At 46.6% G+C, this 21,590-nt stretch overlaps 14 non-coding genes across 14 annotated transcripts; all 14 read right to left on the bottom strand.

Annotated features, from left to right (window-relative positions):
• Positions 1 to 24: 24 nt before the first annotated feature.
• Positions 25 to 215, bottom strand: LOC146012543 (U2 spliceosomal RNA). Its single transcript, XR_014445703.1, has one exon. It is a non-coding gene; the product is annotated as a U2 spliceosomal RNA (small nuclear RNA).
• A 1,374-nt stretch (positions 216 to 1,589) lies between these two features.
• LOC146012474 (U2 spliceosomal RNA) lies at positions 1,590 to 1,780 on the bottom strand. Its single transcript, XR_014445636.1, has one exon. It is a non-coding gene; the product is annotated as a U2 spliceosomal RNA (small nuclear RNA).
• A 1,374-nt stretch (positions 1,781 to 3,154) lies between these two features.
• LOC146012473 (U2 spliceosomal RNA) lies at positions 3,155 to 3,345 on the bottom strand. Its single transcript, XR_014445635.1, has one exon. It is a non-coding gene; the product is annotated as a U2 spliceosomal RNA (small nuclear RNA).
• Positions 3,346 to 4,719: 1,374 nt separating this feature from the next.
• On the bottom strand, positions 4,720 to 4,910 carry LOC146012471 (U2 spliceosomal RNA). Its single transcript, XR_014445634.1, has one exon. It is a non-coding gene; the product is annotated as a U2 spliceosomal RNA (small nuclear RNA).
• A 1,780-nt stretch (positions 4,911 to 6,690) lies between these two features.
• LOC146012586 (U2 spliceosomal RNA) lies at positions 6,691 to 6,882 on the bottom strand. The gene has a single exon (XR_014445744.1). It is a non-coding gene; the product is annotated as a U2 spliceosomal RNA (small nuclear RNA).
• A 1,374-nt stretch (positions 6,883 to 8,256) lies between these two features.
• LOC146012470 (U2 spliceosomal RNA) lies at positions 8,257 to 8,447 on the bottom strand. Its single transcript, XR_014445633.1, has one exon. It is a non-coding gene; the product is annotated as a U2 spliceosomal RNA (small nuclear RNA).
• A 1,374-nt stretch (positions 8,448 to 9,821) lies between these two features.
• Positions 9,822 to 10,012, bottom strand: LOC146012469 (U2 spliceosomal RNA). The gene has a single exon (XR_014445632.1). It is a non-coding gene; the product is annotated as a U2 spliceosomal RNA (small nuclear RNA).
• Positions 10,013 to 11,386: 1,374 nt separating this feature from the next.
• Positions 11,387 to 11,577, bottom strand: LOC146012467 (U2 spliceosomal RNA). The gene has a single exon (XR_014445630.1). It is a non-coding gene; the product is annotated as a U2 spliceosomal RNA (small nuclear RNA).
• A 1,374-nt stretch (positions 11,578 to 12,951) lies between these two features.
• On the bottom strand, positions 12,952 to 13,142 carry LOC146012466 (U2 spliceosomal RNA). Its single transcript, XR_014445629.1, has one exon. It is a non-coding gene; the product is annotated as a U2 spliceosomal RNA (small nuclear RNA).
• Positions 13,143 to 14,516: 1,374 nt separating this feature from the next.
• On the bottom strand, positions 14,517 to 14,707 carry LOC146012465 (U2 spliceosomal RNA). Its single transcript, XR_014445628.1, has one exon. It is a non-coding gene; the product is annotated as a U2 spliceosomal RNA (small nuclear RNA).
• Positions 14,708 to 16,081: 1,374 nt separating this feature from the next.
• On the bottom strand, positions 16,082 to 16,272 carry LOC146012464 (U2 spliceosomal RNA). The gene has a single exon (XR_014445627.1). It is a non-coding gene; the product is annotated as a U2 spliceosomal RNA (small nuclear RNA).
• Positions 16,273 to 17,646: 1,374 nt separating this feature from the next.
• On the bottom strand, positions 17,647 to 17,837 carry LOC146012463 (U2 spliceosomal RNA). Its single transcript, XR_014445626.1, has one exon. It is a non-coding gene; the product is annotated as a U2 spliceosomal RNA (small nuclear RNA).
• A 1,374-nt stretch (positions 17,838 to 19,211) lies between these two features.
• LOC146012462 (U2 spliceosomal RNA) lies at positions 19,212 to 19,402 on the bottom strand. The gene has a single exon (XR_014445625.1). It is a non-coding gene; the product is annotated as a U2 spliceosomal RNA (small nuclear RNA).
• A 1,374-nt stretch (positions 19,403 to 20,776) lies between these two features.
• Positions 20,777 to 20,967, bottom strand: LOC146012461 (U2 spliceosomal RNA). Its single transcript, XR_014445624.1, has one exon. It is a non-coding gene; the product is annotated as a U2 spliceosomal RNA (small nuclear RNA).
• Positions 20,968 to 21,590: the final 623 nt, after the last annotated feature.

The following is a 21,590-nucleotide window of genomic DNA, read 5'->3' as shown; positions in this document are numbered from 1 at the left end:
AGTCTTTTTTTGGATAACAGATTAGGAAGGTGCACCGGTCCTGGAAGTACTGCAATACCAGGTCAATGCATGGAGTGGACAGAGCAAGCTCTTCTTCCATCTCCCTGTTCTAAAAATCCATTTAATATATGGCCCCCAGATAGGGGGCGTATCAGATATTAAACTGATAAGAACAGATACTACACTTGATCTTAGCCAAAAGGCCGAGAAGCGATAACCCGAATGGGGACCCAGCAAAGCGCGCGAACCGGAATTCGGCCACCAACACTGGTGCAGAAGAGATCAGCACCACGGACACATCTAACACACACACATCACTTCTATGTCGTTGCAGTCTGAAAGATACCTGGCTGTACGGCAGGTGTGAATAGGACTTGAAGTGCTGGACAGGGACCGGAGGACGAGTAGCCATCCAACTGATTTTGTGATTAGGTCGTCGGCGGGCGGGCAGGGTGCCTCAGCTGGGTAGGAGGCCAAATTTGCATGTGCTCCGCCCCGTCTGTTGACGTCGCGTCAACAGACACACACCCACTAGGCAGACGACCAACAGGCAAGCAGCAGCAGCCAGCTGTCTCCTCGCTCTTTGCTGCTGCATGCCTGTGTCCCTGACGAACTGCTGCTGAGTAAATCAATCAGCTAGCTGCTGCAGAGGAGAAGGAGGAATCTTGCACAATCAGGTGCAATGACGGCTTTCCTGTTTTGAGCCCATTCAGCAGCAGTAGTAGACAGTCAGATGGACAGGCATTCATGTGGCAGGACCCTTTGTGTGACATCACAATCTGCCCTCTATGACATCACAAGCTGCTCACTCGGAATCCGGCGGAACCTGACAGCCAGACAGTCACTTGGAACAGACAGGCAGACAGGACAGTCATGTGTAGGTGAGCTTGGTGGGCCAATGTTTTCTTTTATTGGCAGTTACCACCCAAATGATGGTCCGAAGAAGGTAAGTGATACTTTTTCTAAATCCCCCTCTCAATGATCATCAATTGTTGGGCTCGGCAAAAAAAAATGGAAGAGGAAAAAAAATTCCCAAAACAAAAGAGAGGAAAGAGGAAAAAGATTTCCCAAAACAAAAGAGAGAGAAAAGAGAGCGCAAAAAGAAAAGAAAAAAAATATAAGAGATCAAGAAAGAAAAAGCAAAAAAAAAACCAAGCCATTTCAAATGGAGAGGGAGGGGGGTCCAAAAATGCCATTGCTGTGATCCAGTTGATGTTTCCGTGGAAAGATCGTAGGTAAGTCACATAGTGTTTGCCTATTTTTTGGGAGGTCGCAGCGATTGATAAGTCATTTAATTTAGGCAGGCTTCCGGTCTTTTGGCTAGGCCGCATATGCTGATATCAAGTGTAGTGTCACGTAAAAATATTTAACTGCCTCGATTCCAGAAAGTACAATTCAAGGAGTCAAGAAATAGTCACAAAATGATACACTGGAGGCAGGATTTCAAAGTATTTATGCACAAGGGTTAAACCTTGAAGCAGCAAATGCATGCATTTCTAAATACAAAGTTAGTACAAAGGTGCACAAACAATTGATACTCCAAATTAAGTGCCAGGAATGGAAATAGTCTTTTTTTGGATAACAGATTAGGAAGGTGCACCGGTCCTGGAAGTACTGCAATACCAGGTCAATGCGTGGAGTGGACAGAGCAAGCTCTTCTTCCATCTCCCTGTTCTAAAAATCCATTTAATATATGGCCCCCAGATAGGGGGCGTATCAGATATTAAACTGATAAGAACAGATACTACACTTGATCTTAGCCAAAAGGCCGAGAAGCGATAACCCGAATGGGGTCCCAGCAAAGCGCGCGAACCGGAATTCGGCCACCAACACTGGTGCAGAAGAGATCAGCACCACGGACACATCTAACACACACACATCACTTCTATGTCGTTGCAGTCTGAAAGATACCTGGCTGTACGGCAGGTGTGAATAGGACTTGAAGTGCTGGACAGGGACCGGAGGACGAGTAGCCATCCAACTGATTTTGTGATTAGGTCGTCGGCGGGCGGGCAGGGTGCCTCAGCTGGGTAGGAGGCCAAATTTGCATGTGCTCCGCCCCGTCTGTTGACGTCGCGTCAACAGACACACACCCACTAGGCAGACGACCAACAGGCAAGCAGCAGCAGCCAGCTGTCTCCTCGCTCTTTGCTGCTGCATGCCTGTGTCCCTGACGAACTGCTGCTGAGTAAATCAATCAGCTAGCTGCTGCAGAGGAGAAGGAGGAATCTTGCACAATCAGGTGCAATGACGGCTTTCCTGTTTTGAGCCCATTCAGCAGCAGTAGTAGACAGTCAGATGGACAGGCATTCATGTGGCAGGACCCTTTGTGTGACATCACAATCTGCCCTCTATGACATCACAAGCTGCTCACTCGGAATCCGGCGGAACCTGACAGCCAGACAGTCACTTGGAACAGACAGGCAGACAGGACAGTCATGTGTAGGTGAGCTGGGTGGGCCAATGTTTTCTTTTATTGGCAGTTACCACCCAAATGATGGTCCGAAGAAGGTAAGTGATACTTTTTCTAAATCCCCCTCTCAATGATCATCAATTGTTGGGCTCGGCAAAAAAAAATGGAAGAGGAAAAAAAATTCCCAAAACAAAAGAGAGGAAAGAGGAAAAAAAATTCCCAAAACAAAAGAGAGAGAAAAGAGAGCGCAAAAAGAAAAGAAAAAAAATATAAGAGATCAAGAAAGAAAAAGCAAAAAAAAAACCAAGCCATTTCAAATGGAGAGGGAGGGGGGTCCAAAAATGCCATTGCTGTGATCCAGTTGATGTTTCCGTGGAAAGATCGTAGGTAAGTCACATAGTGTTTGCCTATTTTTTGGGAGGTCGCAGCGATTGATAAGTCATTTAATTTAGGCAGGCTTCCGGTCTTTTGGCTAGGCCGCATATGCTGATATCAAGTGTAGTGTCACGTAAAAATATTTAACTGCCTCGATTCCAGAAAGTACAATTCAAGGAGTCAAGAAATAGTCACAAAATGATACACTGGAGGCAGGATTTCAAAGTATTTATGCACAAGGGTTAAACCTTGAAGCAGCAAATGCATGCATTTCTAAATACAAAGTTAGTACAAAGGTGCACAAACAATTGATACTCCAAATTAAGTGCCAGGAATGGAAATAGTCTTTTTTTGGATAACAGATTAGGAAGGTGCACCGGTCCTGGAAGTACTGCAATACCAGGTCAATGCGTGGAGTGGACAGAGCAAGCTCTTCTTCCATCTCCCTGTTCTAAAAATCCATTTAATATATGGCCCCCAGATAGGGGGCGTATCAGATATTAAACTGATAAGAACAGATACTACACTTGATCTTAGCCAAAAGGCCGAGAAGCGATAACCCGAATGGGGTCCCAGCAAAGCGCGCGAACCGGAATTCGGCCACCAACACTGGTGCAGAAGAGATCAGCACCACGGACACATCTAACACACACACATCACTTCTATGTCGTTGCAGTCTGAAAGATACCTGGCTGTACGGCAGGTGTGAATAGGACTTGAAGTGCTGGACAGGGACCGGAGGACGAGTAGCCATCCAACTGATTTTGTGATTAGGTCGTCGGCGGGCGGGCAGGGTGCCTCAGCTGGGTAGGAGGCCAAATTTGCATGTGCTCCGCCCCGTCTGTTGACGTTGCGTCAACAGACACACACCCACTAGGCAGACGACCAACAGGCAAGCAGCAGCAGCCAGCTGTCTCCTCGCTCTTTGCTGCTGCATGCCTGTGTCCCTGACGAACTGCTGCTGAGTAAATCAATCAGCTAGCTGCTGCAGAGGAGAAGGAGGAATCTTGCACAATCAGGTGCAATGACGGCTTTCCTGTTTTGAGCCCATTCAGCAGCAGTAGTAGACAGTCAGATGGACAGGCATTCATGTGGCAGGACCCTTTGTGTGACATCACAATCTGCCCTCTATGACATCACAAGCTGCTCACTCGGAATCCGGCGGAACCTGACAGCCAGACAGTCACTTGGAACAGACAGGCAGACAGGACAGTCATGTGTAGGTGAGCTGGGTGGGCCAATGTTTTCTTTTATTGGCAGTTACCACCCAAATGATGGTCCGAAGAAGGTAAGTGATACTTTTTCTAAATCCCCCTCTCAATGATCATCAATTGTTGGGCTCGGCAAAAAAAAATGGAAGAGGAAAAAAAATTCCCAAAACAAAAGAGAGGAAAGAGGAAAAAAATTTCCCAAAACAAAAGAGAGAGAAAAGAGAGCGCAAAAAGAAAAGAAAAAAAATATAAGAAATCAAGAAAGAAAAAGCAAAAAAAAAACCAAGCCATTTCAAATGGAGAGGGAGGGGGGTCCAAAAATGCCATTGCTGTGATCCAGTTGATGTTTCCGTGGAAAGATCGTAGGTAAGTCACATAGTGTTTGCCTATTTTTTGGGAGGTCGCAGCGATTGATAAGTCATTTAATTTAGGCAGGCTTCCGGTCTTTTGGCTAGGCCGCATATGCTGATATCAAGTGTAGTGTCACGTAAAAATATTTAACTGCCTCGATTCCAGAAAGTACAATTCAAGGAGTCAAGAAATAGTCACAAAATGATACACTGGAGGCAGGATTTCAAAGTATTTATGCACAAGGGTTAAACCTTGAAGCAGCAAATGCATGCATTTCTAAATACAAAGTTAGTACAAAGGTGCACAAACAATTGATACTCCAAATTAAGTGCCAGGAATGGAAATAGTCTTTTTTTGGATAACAGATTAGGAAGGTGCACCGGTCCTGGAAGTACTGCAATACCAGGTCAATGCGTGGAGTGGACAGAGCAAGCTCTTCTTCCATCTCCCTGTTCTAAAAATCCATTTAATATATGGCCCCCAGATAGGGGGCGTATCAGATATTAAACTGATAAGAACAGATACTACACTTGATCTTAGCCAAAAGGCCGAGAAGCGATAACCCGAATGGGGTCCCAGCAAAGCGCGCGAACCGGAATTCGGCCACCAACACTGGTGCAGAAGAGATCAGCACCACGGACACATCTAACACACACACATCACTTCTATGTCGTTGCAGTCTGAAAGATACCTGGCTGTACGGCAGGTGTGAATAGGACTTGAAGTGCTGGACAGGGACCGGAGGACGAGTAGCCATCCAACTGATTTTGTGATTAGGTCGTCGGCGGGCGGGCAGGGTGCCTCAGCTGGGTAGGAGGCCAAATTTGCATGTGCTCCGCCCCGTCTGTTGACGTCGCGTCAACAGACACACACCCACTAGGCAGACGACCAACAGGCAAGCAGCAGCAGCCAGCTGTCTCCTCGCTCTTTGCTGCTGCATGCCTGTGTCCCTGACGAACTGCTGCTGAGTAAATCAATCAGCTAGCTGCTGCAGAGGAGAAGGAGGAATCTTGCACAATCAGGTGCAATGACGGCTTTCCTGTTTTGAGCCCATTCAGCAGCAGTAGTAGACAGTCAGATGGACAGGCATTCATGTGGCAGGACCCTTTGTGTGACATCACAATCTGCCCTCTATGACATCACAAGCTGCTCACTCGGAATCTGGCGGAACCTGACAGCCAGACAGTCACTTGGAACAGACAGGCAGACAGGACAGTCATGTGTAGGTGAGCTGGGTGGGCCAATGTTTACTTTTATTGGCAGTTACCACCCAAATGATGGTCCGAAGAAGGTACAGATGGGTCTTGTCCCATCTTTGCAGGGGATGGCGCTGGCGTCGCCAGCCGCCATCCCCCGCCAGCGCCATGGCGACGGTGAGAAGCGGACGCGCGCGCACGAGAGGCGCGCGCGTCCCCTTCCGACGGCGCTTCGATGCGTTCCCCCGGGTCCCCGCCGGCTTGCCGGCGGTAACCCGGGGTCCCCGCCGCCTGCCCGCACCCCCCACTAACCCCCCTAGCCCTGTCCGTCTCCCTGAGGCGGAGACGGACAGGGTTTCCGTCGCGCTAGCGCCGGAGACTGAGACGCGCGTGCGCGTGAGACGCACGCGCGTCTCAGTCTCCTCGCTGGCGAGGCTGCTGGCGGGTCGCCAGCGCGTACGTTCTGGCGACCCGCCAGCAAGGATGGCAAAAGACCCATCTGTAAGTGATACTTTTTCTAAATCCCCCTCTCAATGATCATCAATTGTTGGGCTCGGCAAAAAAAAATGGAAGAGGAAAAAAAATTCCCAAAACAAAAGAGAGGAAAGAGGAAAAAAATTTCCCAAAACAAAAGAGAGAGAAAAGAGAGCGCAAAAAGAAAAGAAAAAAAATATAAGAGATCAAGAAAGAAAAAGCAAAAAAAAAACCAAGCCATTTCAAATGGAGAGGGAGGGGGGTCCAAAAATGCCATTGCTGTGATCCAGTTGATGTTTCCGTGGAAAGATCGTAGGTAAGTCACATAGTGTTTGCCTATTTTTTGGGAGGTCGCAGCGATTGATAAGTCATTTAATTTAGGCAGGCTTCCGGTCTTTTGGCTAGGCCGCATATGCTGATATCAAGTGTAGTGTCACGTAAAAATATTTAACTGCCTCGATTCCAGAAAGTACAATTCAAGGAGTCAAGAAATAGTCACAAAATGATACACTGGAGGCAGGATTTCAAAGTATTTATGCACAAGGGTTAAACCTTGAAGCAGCAAATGCATGCATTTCTAAATACAAAGTTAGTACAAAGGTGCACAAACAATTGATACTCCAAATTAAGTGCCAGGAATGGAAATAGTCTTTTTTTGGATAACAGATTAGGAAGGTGCACCGGTCCTGGAAGTACTGCAATACCAGGTCAATGCGTGGAGTGGACAGAGCAAGCTCTTCTTCCATCTCCCTGTTCTAAAAATCCATTTAATATATGGCCCCCAGATAGGGGGCGTATCAGATATTAAACTGATAAGAACAGATACTACACTTGATCTTAGCCAAAAAGGCCGAGAAGCGATAACCCGAATGGGGTCCCAGCAAAGCGCGCGAACCGGAATTCGGCCACCAACACTGGTGCAGAAGAGATCAGCACCACGGACACATCTAACACACACACATCACTTCTATGTCGTTGCAGTCTGAAAGATACCTGGCTGTACGGCAGGTGTGAATAGGACTTGAAGTGCTGGACAGGGACCGGAGGACGAGTAGCCATCCAACTGATTTTGTGATTAGGTCGTCGGCGGGCGGGCAGGGTGCCTCAGCTGGGTAGGAGGCCAAATTTGCATGTGCTCCGCCCCGTCTGTTGACGTCGCGTCAACAGACACACACCCACTAGGCAGACGACCAACAGGCAAGCAGCAGCAGCCAGCTGTCTCCTCGCTCTTTGCTGCTGCATGCCTGTGTCCCTGACGAACTGCTGCTGAGTAAATCAATCAGCTAGCTGCTGCAGAGGAGAAGGAGGAATCTTGCACAATCAGGTGCAATGACGGCTTTCCTGTTTTGAGCCCATTCAGCAGCAGTAGTAGACAGTCAGATGGACAGGCATTCATGTGGCAGGACCCTTTGTGTGACATCACAATCTGCCCTCTATGACATCACAAGCTGCTCACTCGGAATCCGGCGGAACCTGACAGCCAGACAGTCACTTGGAACAGACAGGCAGACAGGACAGTCATGTGTAGGTGAGCTGGGTGGGCCAATGTTTTCTTTTATTGGCAGTTACCACCCAAATGATGGTCCGAAGAAGGTAAGTGATACTTTTTCTAAATCCCCCTCTCAATGATCATCAATTGTTGGGCTCGGCAAAAAAAAATGGAAGAGGAAAAAAAATTCCCAAAACAAAAGAGAGGAAAGAGGAAAAAAATTTCCCAAAACAAAAGAGAGAGAAAAGAGAGCGCAAAAAGAAAAGAAAAAAAATATAAGAGATCAAGAAAGAAAAAGCAAAAAAAAAACCAAGCCATTTCAAATGGAGAGGGAGGGGGGTCCAAAAATGCCATTGCTGTGATCCAGTTGATGTTTCCGTGGAAAGATCGTAGGTAAGTCACATAGTGTTTGCCTATTTTTTGGGAGGTCGCAGCGATTGATAAGTCATTTAATTTAGGCAGGCTTCCGGTCTTTTGGCTAGGCCGCATATGCTGATATCAAGTGTAGTGTCACGTAAAAATATTTAACTGCCTCGATTCCAGAAAGTACAATTCAAGGAGTCAAGAAATAGTCACAAAATGATACACTGGAGGCAGGATTTCAAAGTATTTATGCACAAGGGTTAAACCTTGAAGCAGCAAATGCATGCATTTCTAAATACAAAGTTAGTACAAAGGTGCACAAACAATTGATACTCCAAATTAAGTGCCAGGAATGGAAATAGTCTTTTTTTGGATAACAGATTAGGAAGGTGCACCGGTCCTGGAAGTACTGCAATACCAGGTCAATGCGTGGAGTGGACAGAGCAAGCTCTTCTTCCATCTCCCTGTTCTAAAAATCCATTTAATATATGGCCCCCAGATAGGGGGCGTATCAGATATTAAACTGATAAGAACAGATACTACACTTGATCTTAGCCAAAAGGCCGAGAAGCGATAACCCGAATGGGGTCCCAGCAAAGCGCGCGAACCGGAATTCGGCCACCAACACTGGTGCAGAAGAGATCAGCACCACGGACACATCTAACACACACACATCACTTCTATGTCGTTGCAGTCTGAAAGATACCTGGCTGTACGGCAGGTGTGAATAGGACTTGAAGTGCTGGACAGGGACCGGAGGACGAGTAGCCATCCAACTGATTTTGTGATTAGGTCGTCGGCGGGCGGGCAGGGTGCCTCAGCTGGGTAGGAGGCCAAATTTGCATGTGCTCCGCCCCGTCTGTTGACGTCGCGTCAACAGACACACACCCACTAGGCAGACGACCAACAGGCAAGCAGCAGCAGCCAGCTGTCTCCTCGCTCTTTGCTGCTGCATGCCTGTGTCCCTGACGAACTGCTGCTGAGTAAATCAATCAGCTAGCTGCTGCAGAGGAGAAGGAGGAATCTTGCACAATCAGGTGCAATGACGGCTTTCCTGTTTTGAGCCCATTCAGCAGCAGTAGTAGACAGTCAGATGGACAGGCATTCATGTGGCAGGACCCTTTGTGTGACATCACAATCTGCCCTCTATGACATCACAAGCTGCTCACTCGGAATCCGGCGGAACCTGACAGCCAGACAGTCACTTGGAACAGACAGGCAGACAGGACAGTCATGTGTAGGTGAGCTGGGTGGGCCAATGTTTTCTTTTATTGGCAGTTACCACCCAAATGATGGTCCGAAGAAGGTAAGTGATACTTTTTCTAAATCCCCCTCTCAATGATCATCAATTGTTGGGCTCGGCAAAAAAAAATGGAAGAGGAAAAAAAATTCCCAAAACAAAAGAGAGGAAAGAGGAAAAAAAATTCCCAAAACAAAAGAGAGAGAAAAGAGAGCGCAAAAAGAAAAGAAAAAAAATATAAGAGATCAAGAAAGAAAAAGCAAAAAAAAAACCAAGCCATTTCAAATGGAGAGGGAGGGGGGTCCAAAAATGCCATTGCTGTGATCCAGTTGATGTTTCCGTGGAAAGATCGTAGGTAAGTCACATAGTGTTTGCCTATTTTTTGGGAGGTCGCAGCGATTGATAAGTCATTTAATTTAGGCAGGCTTCCGGTCTTTTGGCTAGGCCGCATATGCTGATATCAAGTGTAGTGTCACGTAAAAATATTTAACTGCCTCGATTCCAGAAAGTACAATTCAAGGAGTCAAGAAATAGTCACAAAATGATACACTGGAGGCAGGATTTCAAAGTATTTATGCACAAGGGTTAAACCTTGAAGCAGCAAATGCATGCATTTCTAAATACAAAGTTAGTACAAAGGTGCACAAACAATTGATACTCCAAATTAAGTGCCAGGAATGGAAATAGTCTTTTTTTGGATAACAGATTAGGAAGGTGCACCGGTCCTGGAAGTACTGCAATACCAGGTCAATGCGTGGAGTGGACAGAGCAAGCTCTTCTTCCATCTCCCTGTTCTAAAAATCCATTTAATATATGGCCCCCAGATAGGGGGCGTATCAGATATTAAACTGATAAGAACAGATACTACACTTGATCTTAGCCAAAAGGCCGAGAAGCGATAACCCGAATGGGGTCCCAGCAAAGCGCGCGAACCGGAATTCGGCCACCAACACTGGTGCAGAAGAGATCAGCACCACGGACACATCTAACACACACACATCACTTCTATGTCGTTGCAGTCTGAAAGATACCTGGCTGTACGGCAGGTGTGAATAGGACTTGAAGTGCTGGACAGGGACCGGAGGACGAGTAGCCATCCAACTGATTTTGTGATTAGGTCATCGGCGGGCGGGCAGGGTGCCTCAGCTGGGTAGGAGGCCAAATTTGCATGTGCTCCGCCCCGTCTGTTGACGTCGCGTCAACAGACACACACCCACTAGGCAGACGACCAACAGGCAAGCAGCAGCAGCCAGCTGTCTCCTCGCTCTTTGCTGCTGCATGCCTGTGTCCCTGACGAACTGCTGCTGAGTAAATCAATCAGCTAGCTGCTGCAGAGGAGAAGGAGGAATCTTGCACAATCAGGTGCAATGACGGCTTTCCTGTTTTGAGCCCATTCAGCAGCAGTAGTAGACAGTCAGATGGACAGGCATTCATGTGGCAGGACCCTTTGTGTGACATCACAATCTGCCCTCTATGACATCACAAGCTGCTCACTCGGAATCCGGCGGAACCTGACAGCCAGACAGTCACTTGGAACAGACAGGCAGACAGGACAGTCATGTGTAGGTGAGCTGGGTGGGCCAATGTTTTCTTTTATTGGCAGTTACCACCCAAATGATGGTCCGAAGAAGGTAAGTGATACTTTTTCTAAATCCCCCTCTCAATGATCATCAATTGTTGGGCTCGGCAAAAAAAAATGGAAGAGGAAAAAAAATTCCCAAAACAAAAGAGAGGAAAGAGGAAAAAAATTTCCCAAAACAAAAGAGAGAGAAAAGAGAGCGCAAAAAGAAAAGAAAAAAAATATAAGAGATCAAGAAAGAAAAAGCAAAAAAAAAACCAAGCCATTTCAAATGGAGAGGGAGGGGGGTCCAAAAATGCCATTGCTGTGATCCAGTTGATGTTTCCGTGGAAAGATCGTAGGTAAGTCACATAGTGTTTGCCTATTTTTTGGGAGGTCGCAGCGATTGATAAGTCATTTAATTTAGGCAGGCTTCCGGTCTTTTGGCTAGGCCGCATATGCTGATATCAAGTGTAGTGTCACGTAAAAATATTTAACTGCCTCGATTCCAGAAAGTACAATTCAAGGAGTCAAGAAATAGTCACAAAATGATACACTGGAGGCAGGATTTCAAAGTATTTATGCACAAGGGTTAAACCTTGAAGCAGCAAATGCATGCATTTCTAAATACAAAGTTAGTACAAAGGTGCACAAACAATTGATACTCCAAATTAAGTGCCAGGAATGGAAATAGTCTTTTTTTGGATAACAGATTAGGAAGGTGCACCGGTCCTGGAAGTACTGCAATACCAGGTCAATGCGTGGAGTGGACAGAGCAAGCTCTTCTTCCATCTCCCTGTTCTAAAAATCCATTTAATATATGGCCCCCAGATAGGGGGCGTATCAGATATTAAACTGATAAGAACAGATACTACACTTGATCTTAGCCAAAAGGCCGAGAAGCGATAACCCGAATGGGGTCCCAGCAAAGCGCGCGAACCGGAATTCGGCCACCAACACTGGTGCAGAAGAGATCAGCACCACGGACACATCTAACACACACACATCACTTCTATGTCGTTGCAGTCTGAAAGATACCTGGCTGTACGGCAGGTGTGAATAGGACTTGAAGTGCTGGACAGGGACCGGAGGACGAGTAGCCATCCAACTGATTTTGTGATTAGGTCGTCGGCGGGCGGGCAGGGTGCCTCAGCTGGGTAGGAGGCCAAATTTGCATGTGCTCCGCCCCGTCTGTTGACGTCGCGTCAACAGACACACACCCACTAGGCAGACGACCAACAGGCAAGCAGCAGCAGCCAGCTGTCTCCTCGCTCTTTGCTGCTGCATGCCTGTGTCCCTGACGAACTGCTGCTGAGTAAATCAATCAGCTAGCTGCTGCAGAGGAGAAGGAGGAATCTTGCACAATCAGGTGCAATGACGGCTTTCCTGTTTTGAGCCCATTCAGCAGCAGTAGTAGACAGTCAGATGGACAGGCATTCATGTGGCAGGACCCTTTGTGTGACATCACAATCTGCCCTCTATGACATCACAAGCTGCTCACTCGGAATCCGGCGGAACCTGACAGCCAGACAGTCACTTGGAACAGACAGGCAGACAGGACAGTCATGTGTAGGTGAGCTGGGTGGGCCAATGTTTACTTTTATTGGCAGTTACCACCCAAATGATGGTCCGAAGAAGGTAAGTGATACTTTTTCTAAATCCCCCTCTCAATGATCATCAATTGTTGGGCTCGGCAAAAAAAAATGGAAGAGGAAAAAAAATTCCCAAAACAAAAGAGAGGAAAGAGGAAAAAAATTTCCCAAAACAAAAGAGAGAGAAAAGAGAGCGCAAAAAGAAAAGAAAAAAAATATAAGAGATCAAGAAAGAAAAAGCAAAAAAAAAACCAAGCCATTTCAAATGGAGAGGGAGGGGGGTCCAAAAATGCCATTGCTGTGATCCAGTTGATGTTTCCGTGGAAAGATCGTAGGTAAGTCACATAGTGTTTGCCTATTTTTTGGGAGGTCGCAGCGATTGATAAGTCATTTAATTTAGGCAGGCTTCCGGTCTTTTGGCTAGGCCGCATATGCTGATATCAAGTGTAGTGTCACGTAAAAATATTTAACTGCCTCGATTCCAGAAAGTACAATTCAAGGAGTCAAGAAATAGTCACAAAATGATACACTGGAGGCAGGATTTCAAAGTATTTATGCACAAGGGTTAAACCTTGAAGCAGCAAATGCATGCATTTCTAAATACAAAGTTAGTACAAAGGTGCACAAACAATTGATACTCCAAATTAAGTGCCAGGAATGGAAATAGTCTTTTTTTGGATAACAGATTAGGAAGGTGCACCGGTCCTGGAAGTACTGCAATACCAGGTCAATGCGTGGAGTGGACAGAGCAAGCTCTTCTTCCATCTCCCTGTTCTAAAAATCCATTTAATATATGGCCCCCAGATAGGGGGCGTATCAGATATTAAACTGATAAGAACAGATACTACACTTGATCTTAGCCAAAAGGCCGAGAAGCGATAACCCGAATGGGGTCCCAGCAAAGCGCGCGAACCGGAATTCGGCCACCAACACTGGTGCAGAAGAGATCAGCACCACGGACACATCTAACACACACACATCACTTCTATGTCGTTGCAGTCTGAAAGATACCTGGCTGTACGGCAGGTGTGAATAGGACTTGAAGTGCTGGACAGGGACCGGAGGACGAGTAGCCATCCAACTGATTTTGTGATTAGGTCGTCGGCGGGCGGGCAGGGTGCCTCAGCTGGGTAGGAGGCCAAATTTGCATGTGCTCCGCCCCGTCTGTTGACGTCGCGTCAACAGACACACACCCACTAGGCAGACGACCAACAGGCAAGCAGCAGCAGCCAGCTGTCTCCTCGCTCTTTGCTGCTGCATGCCTGTGTCCCTGACGAACTGCTGTTGAGTAAATCAATCAGCTAGCTGCTGCAGAGGAGAAGGAGGAATCTTGCACAATCAGGTGCAATGACGGCTTTCCTGTTTTGAGCCCATTCAGCAGCAGTAGTAGACAGTCAGATGGACAGGCATTCATGTGGCAGGACCCTTTGTGTGACATCACAATCTGCCCTCTATGACATCACAAGCTGCTCACTCGGAATCCGGCGGAACCTGACAGCCAGACAGTCACTTGGAACAGACAGGCAGACAGGACAGTCATGTGTAGGTGAGCTGGGTGGGCCAATGTTTACTTTTATTGGCAGTTACCACCCAAATGATGGTCCGAAGAAGGTAAGTGATACTTTTTCTAAATCCCCCTCTCAATGATCATCAATTGTTGGGCTCGGCAAAAAAAAATGGAAGAGGAAAAAAAATTCCCAAAACAAAAGAGAGGAAAGAGGAAAAAAATTTCCCAAAACAAAAGAGAGAGAAAAGAGAGCGCAAAAAGAAAAGAAAAAAAATATAAGAGATCAAGAAAGAAAAAGCAAAAAAAAAACCAAGCCATTTCAAATGGAGAGGGAGGGGGGTCCAAAAATGCCATTGCTGTGATCCAGTTGATGTTTCCGTGGAAAGATCGTAGGTAAGTCACATAGTGTTTGCCTATTTTTTGGGAGGTCGCAGCAATTGATAAGTCATTTAATTTAGGCAGGCTTCCGGTCTTTTGGCTAGGCCGCATATGCTGATATCAAGTGTAGTGTCACGTAAAAATATTTAACTGCCTCGATTCCAGAAAGTACAATTCAAGGAGTCAAGAAATAGTCACAAAATGATACACTGGAGGCAGGATTTCAAAGTATTTATGCACAAGGGTTAAACCTTGAAGCAGCAAATGCATGCATTTCTAAATACAAAGTTAGTACAAAGGTGCACAAACAATTGATACTCCAAATTAAGTGCCAGGAATGGAAATAGTCTTTTTTTGGATAACAGATTAGGAAGGTGCACCGGTCCTGGAAGTACTGCAATACCAGGTCAATGCGTGGAGTGGACAGAGCAAGCTCTTCTTCCATCTCCCTGTTCTAAAAATCCATTTAATATATGGCCCCCAGATAGGGGGCGTATCAGATATTAAACTGATAAGAACAGATACTACACTTGATCTTAGCCAAAAGGCCGAGAAGCGATAACCCGAATGGGGTCCCAGCAAAGCGCGCGAACCGGAATTCGGCCACCAACACTGGTGCAGAAGAGATCAGCACCACGGACACATCTAACACACACACATCACTTCTATGTCGTTGCAGTCTGAAAGATACCTGGCTGTACGGCAGGTGTGAATAGGACTTGAAGTGCTGGACAGGGACCGGAGGACGAGTAGCCATCCAACTGATTTTGTGATTAGGTCGTCGGCGGGCGGGCAGGGTGCCTCAGCTGGGTAGGAGGCCAAATTTGCATGTGCTCCGCCCCGTCTGTTGACGTCGCGTCAACAGACACACACCCACTAGGCAGACGACCAACAGGCAAGCAGCAGCAGCCAGCTGTCTCCTCGCTCTTTGCTGCTGCATGCCTGTGTCCCTGACGAACTGCTGCTGAGTAAATCAATCAGCTAGCTGCTGCAGAGGAGAAGGAGGAATCTTGCACAATCAGGTGCAATGACGGCTTTCCTGTTTTGAGCCCATTCAGCAGCAGTAGTAGACAGTCAGATGGACAGGCATTCATGTGGCAGGACCCTTTGTGTGACATCACAATCTGCCCTCTATGACATCACAAGCTGCTCACTCGGAATCCGGCGGAACCTGACAGCCAGACAGTCACTTGGAACAGACAGGCAGACAGGACAGTCATGTGTAGGTGAGCTGGGTGGGCCAATGTTTTCTTTTATTGGCAGTTACCACCCAAATGATGGTCCGAAGAAGGTAAGTGATACTTTTTCTAAATCCCCCTCTCAATGATCATCAATTGTTGGGCTCGGCAAAAAAAAATGGAAGAGGAAAAAAAATTCCCAAAACAAAAGAGAGGAAAGAGGAAAAAAATTTCCCAAAACAAAAGAGAGAGAAAAGAGAGCGCAAAAAGAAAAGAAAAAAAATATAAGAGATCAAGAAAGAAAAAGCAAAAAAAAAACCAAGCCATTTCAAATGGAGAGGGAGGGGGGTCCAAAAATGCCATTGCTGTGATCCAGTTGATGTTTCCGTGGAAAGATCGTAGGTAAGTCACATAGTGTTTGCCTATTTTTTGGGAGGTCGCAGCGATTGATAAGTCATTTAATTTAGGCAGGCTTCCGGTCTTTTGGCTAGGCCGCATATGCTGATATCAAGTGTAGTGTCACGTAAAAATATTTAACTGCCTCGATTCCAGAAAGTACAATTCAAGGAGTCAAGAAATAGTCACAAAATGATACACTGGAGGCAGGATTTCAAAGTATTTATGCACAAGGGTTAAACCTTGAAGCAGCAAATGCATGCATTTCTAAATACAAAGTTAGTACAAAGGTGCACAAACAATTGATACTCCAAATTAAGTGCCAGGAATGGAAATAGTCTTTTTTTGGATAACAGATTAGGAAGGTGCACCGGTCCTGGAAGTACTGCAATACCAGGTCAATGCGTGGAGTGGACAGAGCAAGCTCTTCTTCCATCTCCCTGTTCTAAAAATCCATTTAATATATGGCCCCCAGATAGGGGGCGTATCAGATATTAAACTGATAAGAACAGATACTACACTTGATCTTAGCCAAAAGGCCGAGAAGCGATAACCCGAATGGGGTCCCAGCAAAGCGCGCGAACCGGAATTCGGCCACCAACACTGGTGCAGAAGAGATCAGCACCACGGACACATCTAACACACACACATCACTTCTATGTCGTTGCAGTCTGAAAGATACCTGGCTGTACGGCAGGTGTGAATAGGACTTGAAGTGCTGGACAGGGACCGGAGGACGAGTAGCCATCCAACTGATTTTGTGATTAGGTCGTCGGCGGGCGGGCAGGGTGCCTCAGCTGGGTAGGAGGCCAAATTTGCATGTGCTCCGCCCCGTCTGTTGACGTCGCGTCAACAGACACACACCCACTAGGCAGACGACCAACAGGCAAGCAGCAGCAGCCAGCTGTCTCCTCGCTCTTTGCTGCTGCATGCCTGTGTCCCTGACGAACTGCTGCTGAGTAAATCAATCAGCTAGCTGCTGCAGAGGAGAAGGAGGAATCTTGCACAATCAGGTGCAATGACGGCTTTCCTGTTTTGAGCCCATTCAGCAGCAGTAGTAGACAGTCAGATGGACAGGCATTCATGTGGCAGGACCCTTTGTGTGACATCACAATCTGCCCTCTATGACATCACAAGCTGCTCACTCGGAATCCGGCGGAACCTGACAGCCAGACAGTCACTTGGAACAGACAGGCAGACAGGACAGTCATGTGTAGGTGAGCTGGGTGGGCCAATGTTTTCTTTTATTGGCAGTTACCACCCAAATGATGGTCCGAAGAAGGTAAGTGATACTTTTTCTAAATCCCCCTCTCAATGATCATCAATTGTTGGGCTCGGCAAAAAAAAATGGAAGAGGAAAAAAAATTCCCAAAACAAAAGAGAGGAAAGAGGAAAAAAATTTCCCAAAACAAAAGAGAGAGAAAAGAGAGCGCAAAAAGAAAAGAAAAAAAATATAAGAGATCAAGAAAGAAAAAGCAAAAAAAAAACCAAGCCATTTCAAATGGAGAGGGAGGGGGGTCCAAAAATGCCATTGCTGTGATCCAGTTGATGTTTCCGTGGAAAGATCGTAGGTAAGTCACATAGTGTTTGCCTATTTTTTGGGAGGTCGCAGCGATTGATAAGTCATTTAATTTAGGCAGGCTTCCGGTCTTTTGGCTAGGCCGCATATGCTGATATCAAGTGTAGTGTCACGTAAAAATATTTAACTGCCTCGATTCCAGAAAGTACAATTCAAGGAGTCAAGAAATAGTCACAAAATGATACACTGGAGGCAGGATTTCAAAGTATTTATGCACAAGGGTTAAACCTTGAAGCAGCAAATGCATGCATTTCTAAATACAAAGTTAGTACAAAGGTGCACAAACAATTGATACTCCAAATTAAGTGCCAGGAATGGAAATAGTCTTTTTTTGGATAACAGATTAGGAAGGTGCACCGGTCCTGGAAGTACTGCAATACCAGGTCAATGCGTGGAGTGGACAGAGCAAGCTCTTCTTCCATCTCCCTGTTCTAAAAATCCATTTAATATATGGCCCCCAGATAGGGGGCGTATCAGATATTAAACTGATAAGAACAGATACTACACTTGATCTTAGCCAAAAGGCCGAGAAGCGATAACCCGAATGGGGTCCCAGCAAAGCGCGCGAACCGGAATTCGGCCACCAACACTGGTGCAGAAGAGATCAGCACCACGGACACATCTAACACACACACATCACTTCTATGTCGTTGCAGTCTGAAAGATACCTGGCTGTACGGCAGGTGTGAATAGGACTTGAAGTGCTGGACAGGGACCGGAGGACGAGTAGCCATCCAACTGATTTTGTGATTAGGTCGTCGGCGGGCGGGCAGGGTGCCTCAGCTGGGTAGGAGGCCAAATTTGCATGTGCTCCGCCCCGTCTGTTGACGTCGCGTCAACAGACACACACCCACTAGGCAGACGACCAACAGGCAAGCAGCAGCAGCCAGCTGTCTCCTCGCTCTTTGCTGCTGCATGCCTGTGTCCCTGACGAACTGCTGCTGAGTAAATCAATCAGCTAGCTGCTGCAGAGGAGAAGGAGGAATCTTGCACAATCAGGTGCAATGACGGCTTTCCTGTTTTGAGCCCATTCAGCAGCAGTAGTAGACAGTCAGATGGACAGGCATTCATGTGGCAGGACCCTTTGTGTGACATCACAATCTGCCCTCTATGACATCACAAGCTGCTCACTCGGAATCCGGCGGAACCTGACAGCCAGACAGTCACTTGGAACAGACAGGCAGACAGGACAGTCATGTGTAGGTGAGCTGGGTGGGCCAATGTTTTCTTTTATTGGCAGTTACCACCCAAATGATGGTCCGAAGAAGGTAAGTGATACTTTTTCTAAATCCCCCTCTCAATGATCATCAATTGTTGGGCTCGGCAAAAAAAAATGGAAGAGGAAAAAAAATTCCCAAAACAAAAGAGAGGAAAGAGGAAAAAAAATTCCCAAAACAAAAGAGAGAGAAAAGAGAGCGCAAAAAGAAAAGAAAAAAAATATAAGAGATCAATAAAGAAAAAGCAAAAAAAAAACCAAGCCATTTCAAATGGAGAGGGAGGGGGGTCCAAAAATGCCATTGCTGTGATCCAGTTGATGTTTCCGTGGAAAGATCGTAGGTAAGTCACATAGTGTTTGCCTATTTTTTGGGAGGTCGCAGCGATTGATAAGTCATTTAATTTATGCAGGCTTCCGGTCTTTTGGCTAGGCCGCATATGCTGATATCAAGTGTAGTGTCACGTAAAAATATTTAACTGCCTCGATTCCAGAAAGTACAATTCAAGGAGTCAAGAAATAGTCACAAAATGATACACTGGAGGCAGGATTTCAAAGTATTTATGCACAAGGGTTAAACCTTGAAGCAGCAAATGCATGCATTTCTAAATACAAAGTTAGTACAAAGGTGCACAAACAATTGATACTCCAAATTAAGTGCCAGGAATGGAAATAGTCTTTTTTTGGATAACAGATTAGGAAGGTGCACCGGTCCTGGAAGTACTGCAATACCAGGTCAATGCGTGGAGTGGACAGAGCAAGCTCTTCTTCCATCTCCCTGTTCTAAAAATCCATTTAATATATGGCCCCCAGATAGGGGGCGTATCAGATATTAAACTGATAAGAACAGATACTACACTTGATCTTAGCCAAAAGGCCGAGAAGCGATAACCCGAATGGGGTCCCAGCAAAGCGCGCGAACCGGAATTCGGCCACCAACACTGGTGCAGAAGAGATCAGCACCACGGACACATCTAACACACACACATCACTTCTATGTCGTTGCAGTCTGAAAGATACCTGGCTGTACGGCAGGTGTGAATAGGACTTGAAGTGCTGGACAGGGACCGGAGGACGAGTAGCCATCCAACTGATTTTGTGATTAGGTCGTCGGCGGGCGGGCAGGGTGCCTCAGCTGGGTAGGAGGCCAAATTTGCATGTGCTCCGCCCCGTCTGTTGACGTCGCGTCAACAGACACACACCCACTAGGCAGACGACCAACAGGCAAGCAGCAGCAGCCAGCTGTCTCCTCGCTCTTTGCTGCTGCATGCCTGTGTCCCTGACGAACTGCTGCTGAGTAAATCAATCAGCTAGCTGCTGCAGAGGAGAAGGAGGAATCTTGCACAATCAGGTGCAATGACGGCTTTCCTGTTTTGAGCCCATTCAGCAGCAGTAGTAGACAGTCAGATGGACAGGCATTCATGTGGCAGGACCCTTTGTGTGACATCACAATCTGCCCTCTATGACATCACAAGCTGCTCACTCGGAATCCGGCGGAACCTGACAGCCAGACAGTCACTTGGAACAGACAGGCAGACAGGACAGTCATGTGTAGGTGAGCTGGGTGGGCCAATGTTTTCTTTTATTGGCAGTTACCACCCAAATGATGGTCCGAAGAAGGTAAGTGATACTTTTTCTAAATCCCCCTCTCAATGATCATCAATTGTTGGGCTCGGCAAAAAAAAATGGAAGAGGAAAAAAAATTCCCAAAACAAAAGAGAGGAAAGAGGAAAAAAATTTCCCAAAACAAAAGAGAGAGAAAAGAGAGCGCAAAAAGAAAAGAAAAAAAATATAAGAGATCAAGAAAGAAAAAGCAAAAAAAAAACCAAGCCATTTCAAATGGAGAGGGAGGGGGGTCCAAAAATGCCATTGCTGTGATCCAGTTGATGTTTCCGTGGAAAGATCGTAGGTAAGTCACATAGTGTTTGCCTATTTTTTGGGAGGTCGCAGCGATTGATAAGTCATTTAATTTAGGCAGGCTTCCGGTCTTTTGGCTAGGCCGCATATGCTGATATCAAGTGTAGTGTCACGTAAAAATATTTAACTGCCTCGATTCCAGAAAGTACAATTCAAGGAGTCAAGAAATAGTCACAAAATGATACACTGGAGGCAGGATTTCAAAGTATTTATGCACAAGGGTTAAACCTTGAAGCAGCAAATGCATGCATTTCTAAATACAAAGTTAGTACAAAGGTGCACAAACAATTGATACTCCAAATTAAGTGCCAGGAATGGAAATAGTCTTTTTTTGGATAACAGATTAGGAAGGTGCACCGGTCCTGGAAGTACTGCAATACCAGGTCAATGCGTGGAGTGGACAGAGCAAGCTCTTCTTCCATCTCCCTGTTCTAAAAATCCATTTAATATATGGCCCCCAGATAGGGGGCGTATCAGATATTAAACTGATAAGAACAGATACTACACTTGATCTTAGCCAAAAGGCCGAGAAGCGATAACCCGAATGGGGTCCCAGCAAAGCGCGCGAACCGGAATTCGGCCACCAACACTGGTGCAGAAGAGATCAGCACCACGGACACATCTAACACACACACATCACTTCTATGTCGTTGCAGTCTGAAAGATACCTGGCTGTACGGCAGGTGTGAATAGGACTTGAAGTGCTGGACAGGGACCGGAGGACGAGTAGCCATCCAACTGATTTTGTGATTAGGTCGTCGGCGGGCGGGCAGGGTGCCTCAGCTGGGTAGGAGGCCAAATTTGCATGTGCTCCGCCCCGTCTGTTGACGTCGCGTCAACAGACACACACCCACTAGGCAGACGACCAACAGGCAAGCAGCAGCAGCCAGCTGTCTCCTCGCTCTTTGCTGCTGCATGCCTGTGTCCCTGACGAACTGCTGCTGAGTAAATCAATCAGCTAGCTGCTGCAGAGGAGAAGGAGGAATCTTGCACAATCAGGTGCAATGACGGCTTTCCTGTTTTGAGCCCATTCAGCAGCAGTAGTAGACAGTCAGATGGACAGGCATTCATGTGGCAGGACCCTTTGTGTGACATCACAATCTGCCCTCTATGACATCACAAGCTGCTCACTCGGAATCCGGCGGAACCTGACAGCCAGA

Source organism: Crinia signifera, chromosome 6, assembly GCF_055691185.1.
Source record: "Crinia signifera chromosome 6, ASM5569118v1, whole genome shotgun sequence".
Lineage (NCBI taxonomy): Eukaryota > Metazoa > Chordata > Amphibia > Anura > Myobatrachidae > Crinia > Crinia signifera.
The sequence above is the reverse complement of the archived record's forward strand: the minus strand, read 5'-3'. Positions and strand labels throughout refer to the sequence as shown.